Source organism: Protopterus annectens, chromosome 6.part0 (assembly GCF_019279795.1).
Source record: "Protopterus annectens isolate FY-2018-M chromosome 6.part0, PAN1.0, whole genome shotgun sequence".
NCBI lineage: Eukaryota > Metazoa > Chordata > Ceratodontiformes > Protopteridae > Protopterus > Protopterus annectens.
The window spans coordinates 11,516,432-11,541,005 of NC_056737.1; the positions used below are offsets into that span (position 1 = coordinate 11,516,432).

General features: G+C 41.7%; 1 protein-coding gene across 4 annotated transcripts in view; it reads left to right on the forward strand.

Annotated features, from left to right (window-relative positions):
- PC (pyruvate carboxylase) overlaps window positions 1-24,574 on the forward strand; it is a 2,844,646-nt gene that overhangs the window by 2,357,927 nt on the left and 462,145 nt on the right. The gene's annotated exons all lie outside the window — the stretch shown is intronic.

Genomic DNA, 24,574 nt, shown 5'->3' on the forward strand with positions numbered 1-24,574 from the left:
ACTTGTAAGGGCTCTTGGGCCATTAGCTTAGTAATCTCCTATGAACCTGTGAACCCACCGAAAACTTGGACTCCTTTATAGAAACAAAAAAATTCCTGTACAACAAAGCTAGAATCTCCTTATCCCATGCATACCTTCTAGGTATGCAGGTCTAGTATTTTTGGTAGAATTGTTTATAAGGTGTGGCTGCCTTTTGAGGGACAGGCAGATGAGATCCATAGCTTCATTACACCAGAACTATAACACCCACAGAATCCCATTTTTGACATTAATGTTTGGTATATAAGAGGTCATTGAAAATCTTTATTCTAAGGCCTCAGGATCATATAAAGGGACACTGGTTTATAGCTGTCATCAGAGGACACCTGGGAATTATTTTGATGATTTTAATGGTAATTTCCATTGATTACCATGCTTATCTTGTAAGCTGCGGTGGTGCAGCGGTAACGTTGTCACCTCACAGCAAGAGGTTCTCCCGTTCGATTCTCGGCTGGAGCGCCTTCTGTGTAGAGTCTGCATGTCCTCCCCGCGGTCAAGTGGCATTCGAAAGACATGCATAAATGGGCGTGCCTTCGTTAAAGGTTGGGCATCAAGCTGGCACCGTAAAAATCTATTGCCAATCATTAGCAGACTGGAGTTCCACTGTGGCGACCCCTAACTGGGAAAAGCCGAAAGGAGAACAACAACAACCATGCTTATCTTAGAATTTTTAGTGTATCTCTATTTCTGTACAAAGTTAAATATATATTTTAAGTATAGAACACCCCAAAAAGCAAATTGACAATATTACAAACAGTTAATGTAAGAAGAAATGCAAGTCATGGTGAATGAGTGCTCTGGCAAAAAAGTACTAAATTCCATGACATCTTGTCTTTCCAGTAATTGGTGAGACCATGTTTGTGGTTTTCCTAATATTTTGTTTTGGAAAATGGAAGTCAAGTCTTTACTATACGTTTTCAGTACTAAACTGTCACCCTAGTTAGGGGGTGGCACTTATATTTTTATTGCTGTTACAGTGCAGTATAGTTTATGCAGCATTTAAATGTGGTACTCTGAACATGGAACTAACTGTAAGTACTTAAAAGTGTCATGCTTTTGTACCCTTTCGCTGTTTTTCAGTGGGTGCATATTTTGGTAGCTTGGTTGTAGGTTAAACCTAAACTTGCGTAGTAGTGAGTCATTTTTCCATGCTGTATTTCTCACATCTGAGAGTTAGTTGCATTATCAGTAGCAGAAAGGAAAATCAGCTGGCAAAATGCCAACTTATGTATTTAGTGGATGTCAGTAGAATCTGTGAATATACTTGGGTGGTGAAGTAAAACTAACATTACAGAGGGCTGAGTGCCATCGGCTACTGTGCAGACATGCTGACCACAGCTAAACCGAGATGCCAGTCATTCTACATCAAATACTTCTCCTGGGGCAAAGGGAGAACTTTACTCTGCTTTAGCCCCAGCAGTAGTGAGAAGGAGTCTAGGACATTATCACTGCTAGTTAGAATGGGTCAGTCCGAGTGTCACTGCTAGTTAGAATGGGTCAGTCTGAGTGTGTGTGCTTCGTTGTTGAGTGTCATTTACAAACTGAAGTAGAAATAAATGATAAATGGGTGTATTGCAGCTGAGTAAAGCACATCTTTTACAGAAAAATATTACAGACCCTAAAGTACAGTAAAAGTTGATGAAATACATTTTGCTGAAGCAAAAGAGTTGCCTAAAGGATGCTTAATTGAAATGCACGATTATACCTCCAGATTACAATTTACAAGACATCTGCACAAATTAAGTTCTGCTGGGTGCAAAGCCGCAAAAATTAAATGATTGTACACTCTCCTAAATATTATAATCTGCTTCAAGGTTGCTGCATTTTCTTGGGGGGAGGGAAGATTTACTCCTTTGGTAAGGATTCTAAAATACAAATTGACAGAAAATCTATAATTGTTAGAAATAAGCATACCATAAGAAGGTATAAAGTCAGGATTGGCTGCAAAATAATTTCACAGTGCTGTAAACAGTTGGGTTAAAAAACAAATGCAGTCTAATCTGTAGTATATTTGACAAGACTACACTATGTAGACAGCACTGTTGGTTTAAGTTTTGTCAGACAAGTGACAGCTTTCTGAAATAAACGTAATATTTGTTTATATTTTTAAAGGATTCATAGTCCGTTCTGATTTTCTGTTACAGTCCATACATGCATGTATATGAAAGGAATGACACATTATAGAGAATTATAGAGCCACTGGGGATGCACAAGCCAGTGCATTTCTTTGTGCCGGTCCCAAGCCCGGATAAATGGGGAGGGTTGCGTCAGGAAGGGCATCCGGCGTAAAACTTCTGCCAAAAATTACTGATGCGGAGAACTTTTCATAATTGCATACCGGATCGGTTGAGGCCCGGGTTAACAACGACCGCCACCAGTACTGTTAGCCAACAGGGTGCTGGCGGAAATTGGGCTACTGTTGGCCGAAGGAGAAGAGGAGGAAGGCGTGGCCGAAGGCAGGAAGATAGGAGGAAGGTTAGGAGTGTAGCAGTGAGGGTAGGAACTTTGAATGTTGGCAGTATGACTGGTATAGGAAGAGAGCTAGCTGATATGATGGAGAGAAGGAAGGTTGATATATTGTGTGTGCAAGAGACCAGATGGAAGGGAAGTAAGGCCAGGTGTTTAGGAAACGGGTTCAAATTGTTTTATCATGGTGTGGATGGCAGGAGAAATGGGGTAGGGGTTATACTAAAGGAACAATATGCCAAGAGTGTTTTAGACGTGAAGAGAGTGTCTGACCGAGTGATGTTTATGAAGCTCGAAATTGATGGTGTAATGATGAATGTTGTTAGTGCATATGCTCCTCAAGTTGGGTGTGCGATGGAAGAGAAAGAGAAATTTTGGAGTGAGTTGGATGAAGTTGTGGTGAGTGTACACAAGGGTGAGAGACTAGTGATTGGAGCGGACTTTAATGGGCATGTTGGTGAAGTGAACAGAGGGATGAGGAAGTGATGGGTAGGTATGGTGTTAAGGAGAGGAATGCAGAAGGTCAGATGATTGTGGATTTTGCGAAAAGGATGGACATGGCTGTGGTGAATACGTATTTTAAGAAGAGGGTGGAGCATAGGGTGACGTACAAGAGTGGAGGAAGATGCTCACAAGTTGATTATATACTATGTAGGAGGGCCAGTCTTAAGGAGATTGGAGACTGTAAAGTGGTGGCAGGGGAAAGTGTAGTTAAGCAGCATAGATTGGTGGTATGTAGAATGACGTTGGTGATCAAGAAGAGGAGGAGGAATGTGAAAGCTGTGCCAAGGATTAAATGGTGGAAGTTAAAAAGGGTGATTGTGAAGTGGAGTTTAGGGAAGAGTTAAGACAGGCACTGGGAGGCAGTGGAGAGTTACCGAATAGCTGGGTAACTACAGCAGAACTAGTAAGGGTGACTGCTAGAAAGGTGCTTGGTGTGACATCTGGACAGAGGAAGGAGGACAAGGAGACCTGGTGGTGGAATGCGGAAGTACAGGAGAGTATACAGAGGAAGAGGCTGGCGAAGAAGAAGTGGGATTGTCAAAGAGATGAAGAAAGTAGACATGAGTATAAGGAGATGAGGCGCATGGCAAAGAGAGAGGTGGCGAAAGCTAAGGATAGGGCATATGGAGAGTTGTACGAGAGATTGGACACTAAAGAGGGAGAAAAGGACCTGTACCGATTAGCTAGACAGAGGGGCAAGAGCTGGGAAAGATGTGCAGCATGTAAGGGTGATAAAGGATAGTGAGGGAAAGGTACTCACAAGAGAGGAGAGTGTGTTGAGTAGATGGAAAGAGTATTTTGAGAGGCTGATGAATGAAGAGAATGAGAGAGAGAGAAGGTTGGATGATGTGGGGATAGTGAATCAGGAAGTGAAACAGATTAGCAAGGAGGAAGTAAGGGCAGCTATGAAGAGGATGAAGAATGGAAAGGCTGTTGGCCCAGATGACATACCAATGGAAGCATGGAGGTGCTTAGGAGAAATGGCAGTGGAATTTCTAACTAGATTGTTTAATGAAATTTTGGAAAGTCAGAGGATGCCTGAGGAGTGGAGAAAAAGTGTTTTGGTACCTATCTTTAAGAATAAGGGTGATGTGCAGAGCTGCAGTAACTACAGAGGGATAAAACTGATTAGTCACAGCTTGAAGTTATGGGAAAGAGTAGTGGAAGCAAGGTTAAGAAGGGAGGTGATGATTAGTGATCAGCAGTATGGTTTCATGCCAGGAAAGAGCACTACAGATGCAATGTTTGCTCTGAGACTGTTGATGGAGAAATACAGAGAAGGTCAGAAGGAGTTGCATTGTGTCTTTGTAGACTTGGAGAAAGCATATGACAGGGTGCCTAGAGAAGAGTTGTGGTATTGTATGAGGAAGTCGGGAGTGGCAGAGAAGTACGTAAGAGTGGTACAGGATATGTACGAGGGTAGTGTGACAGTGGTGAGGACTGCAGTGGGAGTGACAGATCCGTTTAAGGTGGAGGTGGGATTACATCAAGGATCAGCTCTGAGTCCTTTCTTATTTGCAGTGGTGATGGACAGGTTGACAGATGAGATCAGACAGGAGGCCCGTGGACTATGATGTTTGCAGATGACATTGTGATCTGTAGTGAGAGTAGGAATCAGGTTGAGGAGACTCTGGAGAGGTGGAGATATGCTCTAGAGAGCAGAGGAATGAGGGTCAGCAGGGCTAAGACAGAATATATGTGTGTAAATGAGAGGGAGGGTAGAGGAATGGTGAGGATGCAGGGAGTAGAGTTGGTAAAGGTGGACGAGTTTAAGTACTTGGGATCAACAGTTCAGAGTAATGGTGAATGTGGAAGAGAGGTGAAGAAGAGAGTACAGGCAGGGTGGAATGGGTGGAGAAGAGTGTCAGGAGTGATTTGTGACAGACGGGTATCCGTAAGAGTGAAAGGGAAGGTCTACAAGAGTGTAGTGAGACCAGCTATGTTATATGGGTTGGAGACAGTGGCATTGACAAAAAGGCAGGAGTCAGAGCTGGATGTGGCAGAGTTAAAGATGTTAAGATTTGCAATCGGTGTGACTAGGATGGATAGGATTAGGAATCGGTATATTAGAGGGTCAGCTCATGTTGGACAGTTTGGAGACAAAGCAAGAGAGACGAGATTGCGTTGGTTTGGACATGTGCTGAGGAGGGATGATGGGTATATTGGGAAAAAGATGCTAAGGATGGAGCTGCCAGGTAAGAGGAATAGAGGAAGGCCTAAGATAAGGTTTATGGACGTGGTGAGAGAGGACATGCAGGCGGTTGGTGTGACAGAGCAAGATGCAGAGGATAGGAAGAAATGGAAAGAGATGATCCGCTGTGGCGACCCCTAACGGGAAAAGCCGAAAGAGAATGATGATAGAGAATGTAAATAAAGATTATGCTAGGGCAGGCAGTGAATATTGTAACTTACTAATCATTTTCTGTTCTAACTCTCATTGGAGAAAACCAAAAGAAAAACATTTTGCCTATGACAGATGTAGACAGAGCTTGACTTTTATCTACAGATGATTTACACAACACCCACTCTTCTCTTCTCTTTTGTTGACGCTGTTAACTATGTGAGACACATGCATGCACACACACACCACCTTATCCCATTTGACAAAATGCCTACATCAAGTATTTTGTCCACTTCCCACTTTTTCTTAACTCCCATTTAGGCATTTTTTTCTCCCATCCAAATCTCCTTTCTTTACACTGAATGCCCATATTAAGCATTTTGCCATTCCCCTGTAATTTAGCAATGTCCTTCTTTCAGACCTTATTTTTTTCTTTTGTAAAAAAATATGTTAGTTCTCATTGTTTGGCACAGTGCTGTAAGCAGGTGCTTACACAAATATAGCAGATGACAGAAATGGACCGTAAGCCTTTTCTCAGACTGAGGAGAAAAAAAGAGGGTGATGTGCCCTTTAGCAGGTTAGTTCCTGCATCACCAAGTTGGAAAGGCTGGGGTTGTGATTCTGACGAAGTTATGGACTTTTTAAGCCATGCAAGAATCAGATAGCATGGATCTGCCCATTGTGAGGAAGCCGTATTTGTCTTTGGTGATTTTCTTGATATGACTTATAAAATATTTAATTTTGTTTCATGTCCCTAATGTTCTGCTTGTCCACCAGTGACTAGAATTCTGCCTCATGAGGCCTGTCATTTACAGGGTGTAACATAATTGTGCTAGTCATCCTTGTGAGTCTTCCTTGAGCTCTGTCCCTCAGTGGAAAAGACAAAAAGAAACTGCAATGTGGTATGGATGCATGGCACTGTGTGGGGCAAGCTAGGAGGGATGGAGCCGAAGATAAAAAAACGAAGATGGAGCTAAAAAAAAAACATGAGTAGCATAGAAATGTGCTAGTGATTAGTGACTCTGTAATTAGGCACATGAAGATTCTGCACTTAGGTGATGGGGCAAAACCAGTGTAACAGTAAGCTCTCTCTCAGGGGCAAGATTAATGGTGTTACAAAGGCCTTTATGATTCTTAAAGCAAGCAAATATGATTACAGCATGGTGGTGTTCCATGTTGGGGTAAGTGACCTGGCATAGCCAGTACCCTGAGGGATATGGAGAGAGACATAACAGAGCTGCTTGTGCATGTCACAAATGCACGTTAGAGCCTAGTTGTTGTTGCATCTTTCGGCTTTTCCCGGTTAGGGGTCGCCACAGCAGAACTCCGGTCCGACTAATGATTGGCAGTTGATTTTTACGTACCGAGTTGCCAGCCCTGACGCACAACCTTCAATGAAGGTACGCCCATTCACGCATGTCTCCACGCAGAAGACGCTATAGCTGAGAGTCAAACCGGACAGCGTCTTACTGTGAGGCGTCAACGCTACCGCAGCACCACCACTGATACCCTTCCTGCATCAGAAATGATGCAGGGGTTTAAATAAAAGATGACAGGTTTTAGTGACTGGTCATACATCTGGTGTTAATCTAGGGGAATCCAGTGTGGTCAGCTTTGGGTGGAATGCTCGATAACCGTACGTGCTATGCCAAGAACAGTCAGCACCTCTCATTACAAGGCTTATTCATACTGACAAAAGCTTTTTCTGTCCATATATTATCAGTAGCAGAAAGGAAAGAAAAATCAGCTGGCAAAATGCCAATTTATGTATTTAGTGGATGTCAGTAGAATCTGTGAATATACTTGGGTGGTGAAGTAAAACTAACATTACAGAAGGCTGAGTGCCATCAGACCATAAACTACTAACCTTGTCTATCAAAACTTTCAAGCAGACAAAAACACAGATCACAGAATTCAATGACTTTAAATGTACAAACCTCCTAAATTTCTGTAATGAAGTTTCTAAATTAATAGTATAACAATATTACCAATAATATCAGACAAGGTCCAGCTAAAGGAACTCTTAACATAACCTCCAAAACAAATCTTATCACTTGACCATATCAGTGTAGCTCTGCTTAATACTTGAAGTCTAACCAACAAACTGACAGACCTTGAAGCCTTTCTGCATTTGGAGCACATCTATGTTTGTGTTGTTACAGAGGCCTAGCGAGCACCCCTTCAATGCCTGGGTTTTGGGCTTACAATTCATTTAGACTTGATGGAAACTGTAGTCACATCTCCATATTTGTTAGAGGCCATATTACTTTGAGATAAATACCAAGAGAGTCTCAATTGGAGCTTATAGAAATTCAAATCACACTAGATAGGTAGATAGATTAACTGTGAAATCATTTCAGGCTAGACAACTCTTTCCTTGTCTCCAGAAAGTTGCACATTTCTAAATCTGCTCGACAAACTCCCCATAAGTAGGTGTGTTGTTATCGTAGGTTATTTTAACTACACAGTGATTAATTGAGCAACCTACCACTCCAATGGAGGATATGCACAAAAATTCTTAGATATTATACACACAAGCTCTCTGGACCAGGTTAGATTGTAAATTAACATACTTAAGAAAAAAAAAAAACTTGACCTGGTCATAGCAAATGACCCCAAGATATCCACCTCATTGGTCGAGTCAGAACATAAACTACTAACCTTGTCTATCAAAACTTTCAAGCAGACAAAAACACAGATCACAGAATTCAATGACTTTAAATATACAAACCACCTAAATTTCTGTAATGAAGTTTCTAAATTAATAGTATAACAATATTACCAATAATATCAGTGATGCTAACATTTATGTAGGAAAGATGCACTCTCACTTGGACAAATGAATCAGATTGAAAGTTCCAACCAAATCCAAGCCAATGGGAAGATTTCAAAGCAAACCTTTATGGTAAACAATGCAATAAAAGAACAAAAATTGAAAAAAATGTATAGTAGAACAATCAACCCCCAAACTAAAAAAAAAAAAAAATCAAACAGTTAAATAAGAGGCTAAACAGGAATACAAGAAAAATGGCAGAATCCCATGAACTCATTCTGGCAGTAGAATCCAAAGACGACTACAACTTCTCCTTTAGTTAGTAAGAAAGATAAAAAAATAACACCCATCATTTCTGTGAGCTTATTACAATGGTGCCAGCTACTCAGATCAATTGAATATTGCTAACTGCCAACTCACACCTGAGACCCCAATTTCAAACCCACCTATCACTGATGGAATCAAGTCATCAATCATCACAAGAGATCATGTACTTGAAGTTACTCTCCAAAATGATGAATACCTCATCCATGGGACCTGATGACATAGCATTAAGCAAGCATTGGCAGCTCACTCCTCAAACTCTTCAACCTGTGCCTGTCATCTGGCTTTGTCCTACATGAGTGGTGCACAGCTGCATAAGGGTGACCCATTTTAGACCCTGGGACTTAGACCCATCTGCCTTACCAGTCTTGTATGCAAAGCAGTGGAACATATCATAACAGATTGAATTGATTGTATCAAAAACTCTGTAAGACCTAACTCCAGCAGTCCGGCTTTGTGAAGGTCAGTTCCTGTCTAATGAATCTTGCAAACTTCTTCAAAAGGGTTACTTAGATTGTTGACTGTGAACAAGCCGTCCACACAGTTCTCCTGGACCTTGCCAAGGCTTTCAATACCATACCAAATGCGAGTATAATAAACAAATAAACTCCAAATTGACTCGTATGTGGTTAGGTGGGTTTTCAGCTGGCCTAGATATAGGGCTGACGGTGTGAGGGTTGGGGAGCATCCTCTGAGAACATGAAAGTGACTTTTGGTGTCCTGTAGGGATCAGTTCTGGGACCTCTGTTGTTCAATATCTACTACTCTGATCTCTGTTTATCAAATGTAGATCTCTGATTAACAAAGTCTGTGGATGTTTGTAAGCTAGTAGTTGTCATCAAGTCTCCTTGTGACATACATGCGCAACTGCAGGAGCTTACAGTTGTAATTAGCTGGTGTGCAAAAAATGGGTTCAAGCCCAGTACAAAAAAAGTGCAGCATTGTAGCATTTGGTTTGAACCTCTTGCTCCTACTGACCGAAACATCATTCCCCTCCCCCAAGATGGGTAAGTTGTCATCAGATGCTCAGTCCTACCCTCCCCCACTTGGCTGTTTATAGATTTATAGATTAGTACTAGGCTAACTGCCCTTGAGAGCCATTTTAAGCCTAGCCAATTATCCCTTGTGAGACTAGAACCCTGCACCTTGTGTTTGTAAGACAAACACCTTAACCATTAGGCCACCCTCCCCAATTAGTTTGAGCCACTAATTGAACTCTGGTTGTGTTGCGTCCAGTCATGGTTTATTCTAGGTGCTGCAGAGCTGGGGTACCAATTTCCGATTTTGCTTTGATCTTTCTGTGGAGCCTATACTGTTTTGTGGTCCACTATGTTGACTGAATTATCAGTTGAGCTAGATCTAGCAGTATAGCACTGAGGTGACTGGCAATTTGAATTTCATTACGAGCAGGGGTTTTTTTCATGCTCATAAGCATGCACTCGCTCAGGCAGAGAAACATAGCAACACACTTTTCTTTCTTTCTTTTTTTACTAAATACTTCTTTTAATTTTACACTCACTAAATGGTCCAGTCTGTATTTTATATTGTGGTGTACCTTGCCCACTTAGCCGTCAAAAAAAGTTGCTTCTTGGTGTAAGTGATGGTTGGACTTTAAAGTAGAACTAAATATTGCGAGAGGCTGTTTAGCATTTTCAGACCAGATGCAGTGTACCCTTCCCATCTGAGGGAAGGGAATCTGCACAGGCCAGTATGAGTATACAGTGAGGTTCGGCAGATGCTAGGCTCATGTATGTTCCTGTTTTGTTCCATAGTTGTACTCGCCAAATTGAATCATGTAAGTGGAAGCAGTGGTGCTGATTTGCATAGGTTTACACTGGGTAAATGTATCACAGCCTGCTGTTAGACTAATGCCAGCAAGAATAGGGATCTCTCTGGAGAAGATTTTGTACTGAGTTCATGTACCCTCTCCCATTGAAATGATGTAATTGTCTGGTGGGCTGAGAATTAAGCACATTAGTAGTTAAAGTTTGCTGATTTGTAAATAGAAAACAGATTAGCCCATCTTCTCCGTCGTAAAAGTGGTATAGCCATTTTCTGAATGCTTGACATTTCTCATTCCTCACTACTCTTATTTATCAGTGTTTCTACTTGTTCTAAGTTTGCTTGAAACTCTGTCCTTTTTTAAAGCATATGTTTTGCAGTTAGACCACAGCAAGACCAGCTGACCATCTGGTTATTGCTCATTTGTCTGTTGCTCTTGCATGACCTGTTAAGGCCTCCGTAATAGACAAAAGCTGGTGTACCAAGGAGCAGTTCATTCTTAATCCAAGTTTGGTGACATTTTTGCTTTCTTGTCACTGTATGCCGTACATATGGCTAGTGTTTATATTGGCCCCAAAAGGTTACCTTAGGTTTCAGTCTGTGCCTTAAATTGTGATGTACCTTGCCCACTTCCCTGGCAAAAAAAATTGCTTATGTAAATTCTGTGTTAGCTTCTCTGGTCTCCACTGAGGTGTAGTATATAAAGGCTCAACTCCAAGCAAACTCCAAAACCTTTAAGAACTTTTCCAAGGCTAACTACCTTCTGTTAAGCATTGGCATAGCTAAATTCCAAGCTCCTCCAAACTCAGAGAACACAGTGACCTATACTGACGTGTTTACGAAAATCCTGTACAAGCATGTAAATAACTGCATAGAAACAGCAGTACCAAGCCAAAATAAACTTAGGACAAGTGCCAAAAACAAGCCCCCTTGTTGGACCTCCAGTATAAATAGGTTGTTCAACGAAAGAAAGAAAATCCTGTCCAAAAATAGGAAACAATATGCACAAAAGACAAAAAAAAATTCCCTTCCTCATCAGTCCCGACAAGCAAATATGGGGACTAATCAAGTTCCCGTATTAAAGTAAAAGAACTCTTGCAAGTATGGCAACTGCACAGCCTCAAAAAGAATAAGTCCAGTTCAAAAAAGCACAAAGGCCAGCAGACTGTGATATAGAAATGCTTTATTAAAGCATGTATGAATAGAGCAGTAACAAACCGGTTTCGGCTAAGCAAGTTAAGCAGCTTTCATCAGTGTTAAGTCAAAAAGCCATAAAAATCATTGCTCTTATATATTACAAAATGTGAACAAAATTCATACTCATTGGTTGTTCAAAAATACTTATTAAACCACGGTGGGAATAAACCACCGAACTTAATGATCCATTTCTTTGTTCAAAAATTCTGTCCCTTGTAGTAGTTGCAATTTTATATTTGTGATGGTATGGTCACCAAGACTATATTAGGGTACCATTACAATTAAGGGTGGTTTTGTCTTTTTGATTCCTAGATAGGGGAATCATTGCATGGGCTCACAGATATTGTTGTCATGATGGTATATCCACGTTTTTTTTATAGCAGACCTGACACTATTTAATCCATGTTGAATCACAGTTTTATACAGGGGAATGTAGCATTGCATACAGGTGTTTTCCTAACACATTGAAATATATGTTCAAGGTGAGGTTCGACAAGGGCTATTATTGTTCCTTCCTTGGAATTGTTTTTTGTTTGTGATTTCATCACGGATGGATACAAATGCACTATTGGAATAGGAACAAATGTAGCATTGCTGATAAACTTTTTGGATTTGGGCATTGCTCAGGTATATGCTTTGGCTATCATTATTCCCTTGGATTTGACTATAGGGTTACTATAGTGTGATATGGTCTACAAATACCAGTAGATTATTATTTGATATATTAGGATTACGGTTTTACATGTATATCCGAGCTCATTCGATTCTTCCCCTTTGGGACTGTCTGATATTATTTGTTTGCACTGATTGTGTTTACACAAGATCAGGGTCACACATATATATTGCAACTCATAAGTGATCAAGCTATCACCAAATGGATTTAACCAAGATTTTACATGGTTTATCAGCGGACAGGGATGACCTGGACATTTTTGGTTTGGGGCCCACTAATAACATGAATACTGGGTTGGACCCATTGGAACCTGAGAATATATGAATCTCCCATTTTCAAAAATTTACTAAATGCATGAGGTCTTTACGGACCAATGTTTGGCACCTCAGACTTTTTAAGGCTTATTTAGCCGAGGGAATCTCACGCAGAGGCCTTAGAGTGCGTTCCCAACCTCTGGTAGCAAATATAGATACAGAATTGGACAAACAAAGGGCCATGGCTCAAGAAAAAGCCTCCATGGGGTTCGTGGAGGTATTGGCCGCTTATTATGACCGCTCCACTGATACGAGTATATCGGAGGTAGCTAGGATGTGAGGAAACAGACATTTGAAGGTCAACCTTCCTGTACTACATGTTTAAACAAATTGAGTCAAGACTTACTTAATTTAGAACAACAATTCAGGGAGAGGAAAATGCATAAGTTTCAAAGAGATATAGGCGACTGTGACAGGGGTAATCCCTTCAGCACAAACAAACATGTTAAATTTGAGAATTGAAACAAGAGAACCTCAAACGTAAATGGCCCACGTCCATTCTTAAGAAGTCCACATCACCTCATAATGGGACATCTGGGGACAATTCATCTTCAGACACAGACCTAGATATTCAGCATACCACAGATGCTCCTTTGTCCAAACGTAGTAATTCACAAAACCCTTTAGGGACAGGACAAGGAGGGCAGGGAGAAAACACACCAAGGGTAGACAGCATAGAGGGCTTACTCAGACTCATGATACAGAAATAATTGGGAGCAATAATGTGTTAAATATTTCATCAGAATCTTTGTCACAAACTCATATTCAATTATTACGTAAAGGGTTAAATTTTGTACCTGGCTTCTTTGTTTCTGAGAACTCTTTTGCACAGGATGTTACATCCTTTTGCCGACTGCTAAATTTGAAATTGCATTTCCAGTCATTTGACAATTCCAGAGAGGATGTTGTGTTTAAGTACCACAAGTCTAACTTCATGCCCCCATGCATCAGAACATCCAGATGTTGCAAATAAGCATTCTAAAATATCTACATTTTCATTTCAGGGAATTTGGGATTAAGCCCAACAACCTCTCAAAGATCAAACAACAGACTTTACAGGAATTGGAAAATAATAAAAATTTGGTGATTCTACCTGCGGACAAGGGAGGGGCGGTGGTTGTTATGGACTGGGCGCAATACAATGCTGAAGCAGAAAGGCAACTGAATGATGGGTGGTAATATGTACATATGCCTGTAGACCCCAGTCCTAGTTTTAAGAAACAAATTGATGAATTTCTTTTGTCTGCTAAGGAGGAGGCATCATGTCTGACTCAATATTGTATCATTTGACAATATCTGATCCCAGGAGTCAATATCTTTATTTACTCCCAAAAATACTTAAAGATCTTAATCATCCACTGGGAAGACCCATTGTTTCAGGTAAGGATTCCATCATGGAACCACTTTCTCAATTCTTATCAAAACATTTACAACCTCTACTTAAATCGGTTCACTCCAGGGTCCAAGATACTACCAATTTTTCGAAATCATCTCAGATATGCAATTAGAACCGGGTTGGTTGTTATGCACTTTGGATGTATCTGCTTTGTACACCAATATTCCCCGTTGGGCTGGGTTGCAGGCACTTGAGTATTGGTTATACAGATCTGAACTATATCCACCAGTATTTAACACCTTTCTGATCTGTCTAGCAGAACATGTTCTGACCAAAAATGTTTTTTATTATCAAAACAAATGCTATTGGCAGGTCCAGGGTACGGCCATGGGGGCATTTATGACAGTGTTTTTATCGCGTTCATAGAAGAATTTCTCATTTATGACACCAGCCATACCATATATTTAGAGGAAATCGATATATGGAGGTGTTATCTGGATGACTGCTGGATGGTGTGGAGAGGAGACATTAAATATCTTCAGGAGTTTGTGGAATATTTGAACAGCAATAAGCGGGGGGAATACACTTTACAGTCAACTATGATGCCCAAAAGATAACCTTTTTGGATGTGTTACTTACCAGAAACTTGGCTCATACTTTACATATGGAGGTTTACTGTAAGTATCCACAGTACATTTCCCTCCTACATGCATCTAGTTTTCACCCACCACACATTACAAAGAACATTCCCAAATCTCAAGTTTCTTTGGATGAAGCGTATCTGATCATAGCCAGCTACTTACGAACATTTCAAGCAGGACCTGACTATGAGGTTTAAAAATAGGGTTTATAAAACTGGGGATATAATCACGGCGCCAGTAATTGGGTCTCAAGACTAGACAGAAAAGACCTTTTGAAGTACAAAGGTAAAACACAGGGGGGTGACTCAGTGATCCGGTTTGTAACCACCTATGGGAGAAACACCAACATGTTACTGGATAGTGTCCAAAGACATTGGAATATGCTCCTAACAGATACTAAACTATCAGAGTTTCTTCAGTACAGATGTTCTTTCTCCTTTCTTAGAGGAAGGACCCTTGGATCACATGTCAATCATTTCAAACATGGTTTCAGATACACTCCGGATCCCATTCAAAGAACTCTGACAGGTGATTTAATTTATGGTTATGTCCCTTGTGGGCACTGCACACATTGCCATAGGTTGATGAAATCCAGTTTACCAGCAAGAACACAGGTATTGTTTATGACATTAGGTTTTATGCCAATTGTGGAACTGACTGGGTGATTTATCTTGCGACATGCACCTGCTCAGCCTTTTGTATAGGACAAGCTTCTAGACCCTAGAGACTGCGTATATCTGAACATTGCAATGATGTTAGGACCAAAAAACCCAGTAATGCTTTGTATAAACATTTAGTGGCACACAGGAATGCATATTTTAGATTTATTATCATAGACAGGATTGTGGGGAATAGAACAAATAAAGCTGGGTGGCATTCAATATTTAATACAAAAGAAAAGAAATGGATCATTGAGTTGGGTGGTTTATTCCCACCAGGGCTTAATGAGAATTTTTGAACAGTAAATGGGCATGAATTTTGTTCACATTTTGTGATATATACGGGCAATGATTTTTATGGCTTTTTGACTTAACACTGATGAAGGCTGCTTAACTTGTTTAGCCGAAACCGGTTTGCTGCTGCTCTATTTATACATGCTTCAATAAAGCATTTCTATATCACAGTCTGCTGGCCTTTGTGCTTTTTTGAATTGGACTAATCAAGTCCACCAAAGCCATCTTTGAGGCAAAAATATGCTCTGAGGCTAAAGATAAACATAAGGCATTTTTTCAGTTATGTATACAACTTTGAAGGGAAAACCCAACAGTGTACTGAACAAATAGAAAATGGAGCTTCCTATAAGAAACTGGGGCTGTAGCAAATTTTCTTGCTTATAAGTTTAGATTCAATTCCACCTTCTGTCATCCTTTGTCCCCTCCCCCCAGAAATGTCCTCTACTGTTTCTCCCCCAACTATCATTAAAGAATAGGTTCTAACTGTACTCTCCACAGCTAAAAACACTACATCACTGGGTCCTTAAAAAATCCAAGGATGCCTCATAAATACCTTGAATCATGACCTGTCAGGCTCACTGGATTCTCTCTCCAACCACAGCCTCCAGACACACTTCATCCCTAAAAGATGGAGAACTGCAGTGGTAATCCCTCTACACAAAGGAAGGCTATCAGAAGACCCAGGGAATTACAGACCCATAATTTAACTAGTCATGTATGCAAGGCCATGGAAAGAATTGTCATAGACCTGAAAAAGACAGGAAATCTTCAAACATCGGACCCATCCTAGTTTGGTTTTGTCAAGGGCCCATCCTAGTTTGGTTTCGTCAAGGGCATATCATGTTTACTAAACTTGGTAGACTTCTATGAGAAGGCCACTAGAACCATGGACGAGGACAAAGCGGTACATACTACCTACCTTGACCTGGCAAAGACATTTGACACAGTACCTCACTTGGGGATTATAGACAAACTCACAAATTTAAGCATAAATATGTGTGTCACCTGATAGATAGCCAAATGGCTCACAGATAGAGACACCTGAAGTTCGGTTGTGGGAATGCACCTCCACCAAGAGACTTGTTACAAGGATCTCTGCTTTTTGGAAAGTACTTTTCTGACGTTAAGGCAAATTTGCTGCTGACTGCAAGCTGGGTGCAGTTATCGAATCCCCCAAAGATGTATATATTCTTCAGGAGAGTGTGACACAGACCAATAACTGTTGTCAGAACCATAGCCTAAAACTCAGTGGAAAAAATGCATAATTATACCCTTTGGGAAGACATCAACCCCTGCAAATTACACCATTGATAACACTCCCCTAAGACTAGACCCAGTGGTATAGGACTTGGAAACTCAGGTTGACAGTAACCTGAACTTTGATCACCATGTGTCCATGTTAGTGAGAATGTCCTATGTGGCACAACTTGTAAATAAGGGCATGACATTCAGAAAGAGATCATAGTCCCAGTATACTCAGCCCTTATTAGACCAATAATCAAATACAGTGCACCCTTTAGTATGTACCTGACCAGGCATTTACAACTGCTGGAGTGGCCAGAGAAGATCCTCACTAAAGGAATGCAGGGTGTAAACATGTCCTATGAAGAGAGCCTCAAAGCCCTGTCCCTGTGCTTAGTCTCCTACAGAGTACTGAGGTTGATCTATGCCTAACCTACAAGACATTCTCTGATCCAGCCCTGATGGATCTACTATACAATCACAAAACAAACCACACTAGAATTACCAAATATAAGAATCTAAATGTTGTTTGTGATGTAAACAAAATATGTTGGGAGGGCAGGTATGTGTCTCCAAGATTACACATTCTCTGGAACAGACTCTCCATTCATGTGAAACAGAGCTCTTTCCTAGGTCTGTTTGAACACAGTTTGGACCAATGGATGGGAAATTTCAAGTGTACTCCTGGCTTGTCACCTGTGATTTTTATGGACGGGGCAGTTTGTAGATACCCTAAGACACAGGCATATAAGTCATTCTAGCTCCTGGATGTTGATAATTGAAAAACTGGGGCTTGAATGGCTAGACTTAAAAAAGCTTTAGGGCCATTAGCCTAGTAACCTCCTCTGTGATTGTGTGAACACCTTAATTCGTCCCCGTAGAAAGGTAAGCTTGCAAAAGGCACCCATTTCTTCCTTCCATGTATTTGACACTCTGGCACCTAGATGCATTCAAATTGTGGTTACTAGTGTCACAGGAAGACAACTTGCCCCTGCACCAGTGGAATGACAAGACCCATCCAGTCTTTACTTCAGCTTCTTTGCCTCTTGGGTATCTCTTTCATAGACGCAACACTTTTAGTCATGTAAAATTAATTTAGGACTGTATTACTTTTGATTATATACATGTATATTATAGTCTGCCTGATATTTGCAGGAAACACCCTGTAGTTTCCCTGCTTTTGACCCTCATTTTCCCTCTTCTTTCATCTAACCCATCTCTTTGAAAGATTGCTTTATTTAACATGCTATTGCCCACTCAGAAATTAAATGTTATTTCTACACCACCCTTTCTATGAAGAAGCATTTCCTCATACATACCCTGAAATTCAAATGTATGCCTTCACTTTGATTTCTGTATGGTCTCATCCCCTTTGCCATTTCCCCAGGTCTGTTGGATTAGCTTTGGATGCATCATGCACTCAGATTATGTCCCCATCTCACTCTGATTCAAGTAAATAGAACTCTACCATGCTCATATTTTCACTTTACTTATGCAGTCAGTCTCCTTAAACATTCTATCCAGCCTACTTTGAACCTTTTGAACAAGTTAATGTTTTTTTTCCTTATGTGGTCTCCAGAATTTCACAACATTACAGTGGCATTTCCTCCCCATTCTTAAAATCAAAGCATTATTGATGCAGCCAAACATTTTATGTAACAGTTATTGCTACTTATTTGCACTGATGGTTGAGGGTTTAGTACCATATTTACCAGCACTTCCAAACTCTGTTCCACTGGAGTTGCAAGAACTGTTAATATCCCCATACTAGAACAATACCTTTACATGGTTTGTAACATCCTAGGTGCACAGTTCTATATTTACTTTTTTTAAGGTTCACTTACCATATAGTTTCAAACACTTACTTTATGCTTTACAGAACTTCCTCTGTAGTATTACCCTGTTAGCCAAATGTATTAAACAGAGTAGGCCCCAACACTGACCCACTTGTCCCACTTTATCACACCATTGTCATTGGAAAGCATCCTCACTTGTATAGTTCCATTATTCTGGCCCCAACTTACAGCCTCATTCTGCCACTTGCATAAAGTTGAAACTACAGCCAGGTAAGGTAATGGAAGTACAATACTTGCCAAAAATGTTTGGGGGGGGTGTGACAACACCAACATTGACTGATGTTCAGAAAAATGTTTACTCATCTCTGAGATGCGATACAAGAATAATACAGGATACACCATGTATATACTTTAGTAGATCGAATGACCAAATAACTGAAATTTATGATCGAGACAAGAAAATTGTAATGTTAAAACAGCGAAAATGTACTTTGCTGACCCTACAAACATTGAAATGCAACTACACGTCAGACACCAGCCAGACCTTTTCAGTGTAGATTGCGGACGCAGACAAAAATCAGCAACTACACTTAAATACATAATTTAACAAAGAAGTGTAAATTTTTTTACATGTTTACGCGGGGGAGCCCCGCTGCACCCCTCCTTGCAAATTATATATGCCAACTGTGAGATCGCACTACAGTGGGAAAAGGATGATTTCCCGGTCCTTACTGCACTGCAGTGTACGCGATCTCCATTAACAAACATTGAAAAGGTACACTTTTAATTTAAATTAAGTGTTTCAATGTAGTATCTGGTTTTTGTTTCTGTCCGGTAACCAGTGCGTCTGTCACTTCCCCTTGGAGCCTCTGCATTTGATAACTCATCCCCTTGGAGCAGAGGATTGCAGGGATCCAGGAAAAGTCTGCTCTGACTGCTTTGGCTCTGGAGGGATGACTCTTGGGTCCCTGTAGTCTGTCTGCCTTTGAGGTGGTGGAGAGGGTTCTTGCCCATCCTAGGGGATTCCCGATTCTTCCTCCATTGCATCTGATCCCCATCCCCATGGAATCTGTGATTGAGGCTTCTTGTCTTCCACCTGGACAGCCAGTGTTGCAAAGCCCCCAACCTCCTTCCACTGTGAAATCCCATTTGTCTTCAGATAACTCCCCAGAGTATCCCACCAAATAGGTCCGCAGAAGAAGAGGTGTAAAAGAAGACACCTGGATTCCCCTCAAGAATCCATCACAATGGACACTGACTTCAAGGAAGGGGACGGGTCCTCTAGATATCCACCTGACTATGTCTTCTTTGCAGACATCTTAGAGATCCTCCATCAAAAGGGTGGATAGTCCTCCCAAAATCCTAACCCAGAGGAGTCGGTGCTCTTGGAGGCCTTCAGCACCAGCCCATCTACATCCTGGGTGTTCCCCCACCCCGACAGATTTTATTGAGTTAGTTTCCACCAGGGCATGGAAAGATCCGGACACCATAGAGCCCATACCCAAGCGGTTTGGTAAGATATTAAGTGCCCCCCTAGACAAATCTTACTGGTCCAAAGGGATCCTGGTAGATGCCGTTGTTGTTGTGGCAGCCACCAAAATGGAGCTAGCTCAGGGAAATCTAACCAAGGTGTCTAGGGCTTTGGACAGATTTGGCAAGGGAGTTTACGAGCACTGAACTACTTATCTCATTTTACCAGGCTACAGAGGGACTTGATCAAAGAACTCTCTACCTCAGTCCCTGAGTCCATGTCTAAAGAAGAACACAAGACATTTTCCTCTAGAATGGCCGCTCTCCAATCGATATCTAATTTGTCCATGAGGCTGATTGCCCCTGCGGCAGAAGGCACCTTTAGGGCCACCAGTTCTTGCATTGCCATTAGGCGCTCTGTGATTTTTTTGTGGAACATTTCAAGGTATCATTTGTCAACGCACTCTTTAATGATTCGTCTCTGTTTGCTTCCACAGTTCATGACACACTCTCCCACAGTGAGAAAGATAGAAAGACCTTGTCTGCCATCGGAATCCGTTTTTCTTCTCCACAATGATCCTTCTCCAAGAATCGGTGTGGAGGAAAAAAAATATTTCAAGGTCCTGTTCAGGAATCTCAGGGAGACTTTTCCCCCAGAGGCAGGGGGGGAACAGTTGCAATGGTAAACACTACCCCACGGGCAGAGGATGTCCACAGAATCAAGGGTCTTGGGATTCCTCCTCAGACAGACCCTTTCAGCACTCCTGAAAGGTTTCCCGACTGCCCTCCTCTGAAGGCAGTCAGGGGAGGGGTGCTTATCCTAGCACCCAGAAGCCTGGATAGCCATCACAAACAATCTATGGGTGCAAAGGATACTCCATTCCCTTTTTAAATCTTCCCAAGCCAAAAACTTGCCTCCCAGATGTGCCACTCAGTCAGAGGGAGGCAGCAGCAATAGAAATTACAAAGTTGCTCCAAAAGAGAGTCATCCAGGAGGTCCCTGCAGACCAAGTCAGATTGGCATCTACTCAAGGTTCTTTTTAGTACCAAAGAAGAGAGGAGACCTAAGGCCAAGTTTGGACCAACATTTCTGAGCAAATCGGTGAAGAACTCAAAGTTCAGGATGGTCAGGATCCAATCCATCCTACCTCTTCTGAAGATGGATGCTTGGATGTGCTCAATAGGCCTGAAGGATGTATATTACCAGATCAAAATGGAGAGGTGCTCAAGACAGTATCGTCATTTCAGGCAGGGAGAAAGTCATACCAATTCGGAGTGCTTCCATTTGGTCTCACCAAAGCCACCAGGGTGTACACCAAATGCATGGCAGTAGTTCCAGCTGAACTCAGACTGCAGGGATTCCATGTGTTTCCTTATCCTGCCGACTGGCTCCCAACCACTTTAACCAGGCATCTACTCATTCAAGCCAGGGGTTACCTGTTACAACTGGCTCCCACTCTTGGCATAACTGTCAGCACACAAAAATTGCAGCTCTGTCCTGTTTAGCCGACGGACTTTATTGGAGCTCGTTTGGACACAACCAAAACTATGTTTTTTCCACCTCCAGACAGTGTGTTGACTCTGAGACTTCATCTCCCAGATTCTAGCAATCCCATTCCCAACAGCAAAATTAGTACTAAGGGTGTTAGGTTCTGTGGCTGGCACCATAACGCTGCAACCTACAGCACGCTTACATATGTGAATCCTACAGTGGACATTATCAGTTCAGTGGTCGTTGCATCAACAGTCTAATTCTCAACTTATCAAACTGTCATGGGTATGCAAGAATTCTCTTCTCTGGTGTCCTCATTCCTCAGAAGTCAACCAAGGTTGTCCCTTTGTTCTTTCTTCACCAGCCGCCATGCTGAACACAGACCCCTCCCAGTTGGGGGGGGGGGGCATTTTCTGGGAAGTTTGATCCAAGGCATGTGACCGTCTCAGGAGACCAATTTGCATATCAATGTCCTGGAGATGAGAGCAGTTCTTCTGGTGTTACAAGCACTACACAGCTTTCTTCCTCCAAGGACCAGTGCAATTGAGACAGCCACTATGTCTGTAGCGTGGTACATCAAGAAGCAAGGGGGAACCAGATCTTACCCACTGTGTTGAAAAGCAATGAAAGTGTGGCAGTGGGCGATCTGTACCAACTGCTTTCTAGTTGCAATGCACATTCTGGGGGAGGCCAACATTCTAGTGGACAGGCTGAGCAGAACTGTACTGATGCCTCGTGAGTGGTCTCTGAACAAGTTTGTGGCAAACATGATCTTCCTCATTTGGGGTCAACTTTGCTGCAATCTCTTTGCCTCTCCCCTCAACAAGAAATACAGCAAGTTCTTTGTCTTGATCCCTCCTCAGGGGCAGCCCCCAAGAGATTCTCTAGTCCATGCTTGACCTCCCGGTCTACTTTATGCATTCCCAAATTCCTTCAGAAAGCTCATCGGTTGAAGAGCAAAGTAATCCTCATTGCTCCTTTTGGCCTCACCAGGTTTGGTTCACCTTCCTCTGGTCTCATCTACTTTGTCCTCCATGGACTCTCATCACAAACTAGACATACTTTTTAGGATAGAGTTGCTTTTGGCTCTACGGTGCTTCAGAATATCCTTCCAGACCGAATCTTCAAGGTTTAAAATTGACCACATGTTTTTTCCAGTTCCAGTGATGGCAAGACATTCAAGGCTTTCATCCCTGGTCAGACAGATTCTGTTATCAGCTCACAAAGCATCTATTAAAAAGATATACAGGAATAAATGGAAAGGATTCTCTGTTTGGGCTCAGCAGAAGCTGATAGATCATGTTTCTGCTCCTGTTCCTGTGATTTCAGATTTACTGGCTTTCCTTTTCCAGAACGGAGCCAGCTATTCTACGGTGAAGGTTCAGTTGGCAGCCATTTTGCATTTCCACATTGGGGAAAACTCTTCTATAGCTTCTTCTAAGCATTTGTTTTTCTCAGATGCACCTTTTTACTTCACCCCCCCCCCCAGTCAAGGATCCAACTCCCCCTTGGGATCTTACTATGGTTTTACAAGCTTTGATTCTTCCTCCCTTTGAACCAGCAGCTAAAGTAGATCTAAAGTTTCTCTCCTGGAAAACAGCCTTTTTAGTTGTTATGTCAGCAAAAAATTTACGAGCTCCAAGCCCTCTCTGCTAAACCTCCTTACTCGATCTTCCATAAGGATAGAGTGTCCTTACAGATCAAGCCATCATTTTTAGCTAAAGTGTCACAGAAAACCATATCAGTCAGTCCATTCATCTTCTGGTTTTCTTCCCCAGTTTTCAGAACAAGGGAGAATACACACTACATCATCTTGATGTTCATAGACAGTTACGTTTTTATCTGGACAAGACAAAATCCTTCAGAAAATCTGACCAGCTGTTTATATCAGAGGTTAAGAAAGGTACAACAGTTACTAAACCTACTGTGACCACATGGTTACAAGACTGCATCTCTCTTGTTTATTCATCAATGGGTCTGTCTTTGTCAGGGCATGTCAAAGCTCATTCTGCGAGATCTATGGCGACTTCTCAAGACATTTCCTCGAGAATGTTGATTGAATGATATTTGTACGGCTACATCTTGGTTAAGGTTTCCTACCTTTATTTCTTATTACAAACTACACATTGTTTCTAGGAATAGAGCTGCTTTTGGCTCTACTGTACTTCATAATATCCTTCCATGAGGACAACCCTAGGTTCTGTGTACCTGGGAACTCTGTCCCAAAGGTCGAAGAATGAATGAAAATGACAGCATCAGATAAAGAAGTTATGTCTTACCATAATGTTCCATCTGTCCATTTTCATTCTTCCTCAACCTCCCCACCTTCCTTCTCCCTGGCCTTTTTCTATGTAGACCTGATGGAGTTGGTCTCTGTTAGGAACTGTAGTTCCTGTGTTGAATCCCTGAAACACTCTCTCCTTCTGTGACTATGTAGGTATGTTAGTTGAATATTTTTAGCAAACTCGATCTGAGGTATTCTGGGGGAATGAGACATTATGGGATGGAGAGGAGGAGCTTAAGCTTGGAAAGTGGCCGAGTTGGATCCAAACCCACAGATCAAAGAATGAAAGTGGGCAACACAGATGGAATGCTGTGGTAAGATGTAACTTCTTTTTATTGCTTGTAGACATGTTCCTTGCCAGTGGGAGAGCAGATGTCATGTACTCATAGGTTCATAGGTTCATACTAGGCTATCTGCCCAAGGGTATTTATAAGCCTAGCCCATAGTTATGTGGCTTTCGCCACCCTTTTAGTTTGAATAAAAACTATGCCTATCATTTTGCTGTGCCTCTGTCAAGCAGTGACACTGAAGTAATCCCTGGGGTATATCTGCAATCTCCCATCCATTGGTCAAGATTCCTCTTGAACAAGGCCAGAGAGGTGCTCTGCCTCACATGTACCGGGATTTTGTTCCACAGCATAGGGAGTCTCTGGGTGATGAATCTGTCCCTCCAGCACATTCTATTTATAACCGTGTCAAGGTTTAAGTCTCCCGCCCTTGTGGTTCTGAGGGATCTAGATTTTTTGAGGTGAAGCATATTCATCAAATCTGGGTTTGACATGGCCTTATATAACAGGCACAGGTCACCTCTGAGCAAGCGGTATGAGACTGAATAGAGCTGGAGTTCTTTCAGTCGGGCAGCATAAGACATATTTTTGAGACCCTTTATCCTTTTGGTGAGGAACTTTTGGGGCCTTTCAAGCTGCAGCAGGTGTCTGGTCAGATAC